The following is a 5,289-nucleotide window of genomic DNA, read 5'->3' on the forward strand; positions in this document are numbered from 1 at the left end:
ATCACAAAAGTCATGCACTATGTCAAGCATTACGAACCCTTGCTTTCGTACTCGGATTTTTGTAAGAAAGAGCGGATGATTAAAGTTTCCAAGTATTCTCTTGCGCTGCTTTCTATGTCCACATTTGACTTTGGCTCAACAAATCTGTGTGTCATCCACAAAAATAACAACTCATCCTCAGAATGCATATAACCTTTTGGAAAGACAGCACAATATGAGAAACACCGTCTAATAGATGAGGGCAAGCCATAATAACTTAGTAACAACGACCCAAAAAGTTTCTAGTTCCCACAAACTGCTATTTAAAACACTCGTCCATTGATCTCTCTACCTTTCTTGAAGCGCATAAGACTCCCTAGGGTCTTTGCAGCAAGGGCTAAGCCTTTGTGCTTTCTAGATATCTACCTAGCAAGTTCTTCCAAGTGTGCACATTCCTTAGAATCACAGTCAAAAAAAGCAATATTACGAAAAATTGACCAACAATCTTCCTTAGACAACACCCCTAGATTGATCGTGGTCTCACTTTCTATTATCTCCGCAACTCTACTTTTCCGAGTGGTGACTAGAATTCTACACCCTGGGGCACAATTCTTGAATGCAATCCTGAATGGATCCCACAAATTAAAGTCCTCAATTCACAAACATTTGCCATCAGATTTGAAAATTCAGTAACATTGGGACGATGATCATCAAGAGCTTCAATTATTGCAATGACAACCTTACACTGATTAAAAGGTTTAGAAACACAAACCCAAATCACTTTTTCAAAATATTCCTACACAATGGGATGGTTGTAGGCAATTTGGGCCAGAGTCGTTTTCCCAATACCTCCCATGCCCACTAAGGGAGATGATATGGAGATTTCTTTCTATGGCATCACTGCTACTAGCCTCACCCAATAGACCACTCAATATATAACCAATATGCTCATCACGACCAAAAAATGTTGACTCATCAACTAAAAACGTAGTCATTGATCAGTCCTCAATGGCAGAACCTCCGCTCAACTCAAATCCATACATCTCTCTTTGATATCGTGGCACAGTTTGAGCTTAACCACTTGATGGAAACAACATGAAGGGGAGGGGATGAAGGAGCATACCTTCTTCTTCCGAACAGGAGGATCCTTACCAGCATCTTCTTTTGCTTGTTTCTGAATAGCTAATTTGACCATGTGTTCCACCCCGTCCACCACATCGTCCATCTCGTAGCAAGCGTTGGTGAGCTTTTCTGACCAAAGCCTCACAGCTTCTTCCTTAAACTGCCTTCACTCAGCATCATTTAGCACCGCCTTCAATTGTAGAGTTAGGAGATCGGTGGCTCTGAAATTCTCTGTGAACGTTGCCAAAGAGAGATTGGTGCAAGATTTCTCACATCCCATCAATTCTGATTAAGAAAGAACAATTCTTTAAAGTTCGAGTACAGGTAACTCACTCCACTTCTGCACAATCAATTAAAATATTCTCAATTTCAGCGATAACTTCCCAAGAAAAAATTACGAACAGCATATATTGATGAGTTTATCAAAGTCTCATGAATTTGAATTAGGGCTATTTAATGCTGTGTATACGCATATGTAGCATACCATGCAGTTGCTTAGATTCAGTTATCTTGTGTTGTATCCAAAATTGCTTGATGGTTTCAATATATATCCACATATTTTAAAAATAAAAGATTGGAATTTTAGATAGGCTAATCAAATGAACATGTCACCAATTTTCACTCATTTGCGTATAAAGAGAACAACTTCAATGCCTACCTTTTTCTAAGTCATTTGCGATTTAATATTTATATGGTCTTGTTCAATTTCTTAATTTTTGTTACGTATGCTAAATTCAAATAACACATATGGTTCACATTTCGGCATGTAGGTGCTATGATACAGAGTGGCCAATATTCAGCCTTGCAGAAATCTGTTCTAGTTCGGGAAAGGTAAATTCTTACTACTTCTTTCTTTCATTGTTTGGCTGATATATCAATTAATTATCTCTCGAAAACTCCCATCAAAGAAATTAATAGCAACTTCTGTTGAGAAATTTATCAAATTTTGGCCAAACTTACAGAGACACTGATGTTAATACTTGCAACATTACTGGAATGTGTGAATGTTTGGAATGTTTTTTTTAAAGAACTGAGACTGAATGTTACTAAAACTTTAGCCTTGCCATGTAGTTTAATCATGAAAGTATATTAAAAATTGTTTTATGTAGTATGAAGAAACCATCCATTGGAGGGATCATTTGGGTTTGTGTTTCAAGCATCTGATTTCCTGTTTTTATTTGAGATTTCTGATATCAGTTAGTTTTAGTGATTCCTAAATAATTATGATTTGAACAATCTACATTTTGAATGTAAATCCATTCGGTATAGTTGCTAAAGATGGTTTTGAGAGGGTCATTTGGTATATTGCATAGAGAAGTTGATTGTATTGGTTTGAAATGAATAGTTTCAGTATTCTGTCAATGTGCTATTCAAATTAAATATATATGTATATATATATTTTTTTGTGGGGGGGGTGGGGGGTGGGGGGGGTTGTATACCATATAGACTTGCTGCATATGAATTATGGAGCCATGATATGAAGTGTGGTGCTTTTGAAAAAATCGTTGTAGCTATATGGTCAACTTGACGAATTGATTTTGTAAATGTGCATGAGATAGTAGGTTCCAATACTTCTGAAGTGCTATTCACTTCGCAATTTACACTGGTCCTTTTGAGGAATTCACTTTGAAACAGTGTACGAACTTGCAAGTGTGAAATGTGACCAGTTTTGCATTTCTTTGCATACGTTGCTGCAGTTTCTTTATATCCTTAGTAAGAAGTCTATTGAAATGCTACACTAGAAGGATAAAGTGAAGTCACCGTTAGGTATTTTAGCCAATCCCAATCTTTGGTAATATGTTAATGGATAAAGTTTAAAGTAATATGCAATGCAACAACATTCTAAACATATATTCTAATGCAACTTCTTAGCTGTGAACTATTAAATGAATTATTGAAATCAGTTTGTTGACTCCTGGGAATATTTAGTGGAAATGGTAAGCATTTTCATCGTATTACATCAGTTTTTAATTTATAGGGCCATATTTACTCTAGAAAATATGATCACATTTGTGTTCTTATTAGTTCATTTCTTCTCTGTCACTTTCAGCAAAGCAAAGACATATAATTATCTTTGGATCAATGATGCGTGGTGAATGTTGCTGCTCTCTTCTAAGAACTATTGTCATACATCTCCTACAATGTTGTACCTTTGCCATGTTTATCATGGATTAGTCTGTCTTCATTTACATTCCAGCTTCTCCTTTGATTATGTTATAATCTTATTAAGACACTGCTTTCTTTCACGATTGTGGTCAGCATTTTGCCATTTCTTTCTTTATTTATTTTCAGATTTCAAATAGATGAAATGACGCAGAATCATACTTGGCATTTCATAGAATACTTGGCATTTAATAGAATTCTAGTGAAGCAGCTAGTGGAGAATATAAGGAAATGTCTTCTTCTTTTTCATCTTATTTAATTTTATTTATTCATTTATCAATCACTTACCATTGCACAAGTTAGCAAATTGTGAAATTTGAAGTGAAAATAGATGTGTCAGCTGTGCCCACGTGCACAGCTGCACAAACTACACAAGGGTATTTTTTAAATTGATTTCTGCCCGATAATAATCTGTCTTAGAAGATTATAAAAGACAAGTTTTATAAGCACCACCAAAAAAAAAATCTGAATGACTTTGCTTGAGAGACAGAATTTTGTGCCAAGTGAGCTTGCCGGTTTGGTTTAAGAGAAAAGCTACAATTCATTTCAGGCGGATGCTTCCTCCAATAGATTGGTTAATATCGAATACATATGGCTTTATTTCCACTGAAAAAGGGGAGGTTTAGGTGGAGCTTTGAGTATGTCTTGATGGCTGGCAGGTCCATGTGGAGTTAGAATTGTGTTACAGCATGACTTAGAAGCGATTAATAACACTGGTAGGGCTGTTTGGTACTCTTGTTTAAACAACGGTTTTCAGTTTAAACAACAATAACACTTTTGACACGTATTTCTATAACACTCAAACACGTATTTCCATAACACTGAAAACTGAACAACAATACTTAAATATTGCTACCAAACGGGCCAAAAGGTCAAAACACTGTACGTGCAGTGTCCTACTATAAAAAAATTTTTTTGGAAGCTCATGGGGCAATTGACTCTCTGGCCCCTGGCTCGCCCAGTATTGGCTACAATCAAGTTGTCTCTCTCAGTTCAAATACCTGCATTAAGCCAAGAACCATGCTGGCCAATGCAAGAAAGCTAAATGTCTGTGGCTGTCTCTCTCTCTCCCCAGAACTGTGTAGACTCACATGAGGTAATTCAGAATGAAGCCAAATTACAAGAAATAGTTGTTCCAGAAAGCTAAACATCTGTGGCTGTCTCTCTCTCTCCCCAGAACCATGTAGATTCACATGAGGTAATTCAGAATGAAGCCAAATTACAAAAAATAGTTGTTCCAGAATGAAATCAGCGCTGTCCTTTTCATATCTTACTGTCGTTTTATTATTCATAGTTACCTTTTCACTTATTACATAAGTCTGTTCTTGCCCATGAATGTTATTCACATTTAATGTTCCACTTCCACATTTACTTTGTTTTCCATATTTGTTTCTCATGTTTGGTCGGAAGTATAGAGCTGAAGCAATACATGAGCTGGAGCTTATTTAGTACATTTTGCATTTCTGGGTTTGCTTTAAAAATTAAGATAGCTTCATATAAAAAACCTTTTTTTTTTTCAATTTATTATAGTCTGTGCTAAACATAATTGGTGCGAGTGATTCAGTTAGAGTGGTATATGGAACTTTCTAACTGAAAAAATTTTAGTTTATTTAAGCTTGTACTCAAGAGTGTGTTCTTGGAAAAGAGTTGGTAAGTTTTTCAATTTGTTTTTCTTGAAAAAGAGTCTGCCATGGCATTTAGAGGCCATGACATCAGTTATAGGTTTCTGGGTATTGTTCTTTTTTGTGTCGGATTCTGAGAATAAGTATGAGAGTAGAGTGCAAGTGAGGAGTTTAGGTGATGCTGATTCTAAAGTGTTATCCTCAGACTCAGTTGTGGTGAATGTAACTTCTATTGGTGGGGAGAGAGGGAGAGGTGGGACTTCAATTGATCAAGGAAATGGGCATTTAAGCTCTAAAGTTTAGGAGAAGATGAGAGGATGAAGCTTTGGAAACTTTGAAGCCTTTGTGGAATGATGGATATTGGACTGAGACTGTCAGAGATCTCTTCGTTATGGCCAAAGAC

General features: G+C 36.2%; 1 long non-coding RNA gene across 1 annotated transcript; it reads left to right on the top strand.

Annotated features, from left to right (window-relative positions):
* The first annotated feature begins 682 nt into the window (after positions 1-682).
* On the top strand, positions 683-4,333 carry LOC115979496. The gene is made up of 3 exons (XR_004089069.1): positions 683-1,425; positions 1,872-1,932; positions 3,152-4,333. It is a non-coding gene; the product is annotated as an uncharacterized LOC115979496 (long non-coding RNA).
* The last annotated feature ends 956 nt before the right edge of the window (positions 4,334-5,289 follow it).

Source organism: Quercus lobata, chromosome 3, assembly GCF_001633185.2.
Source record: "Quercus lobata isolate SW786 chromosome 3, ValleyOak3.0 Primary Assembly, whole genome shotgun sequence".
Lineage (NCBI taxonomy): Eukaryota > Viridiplantae > Streptophyta > Magnoliopsida > Fagales > Fagaceae > Quercus > Quercus lobata.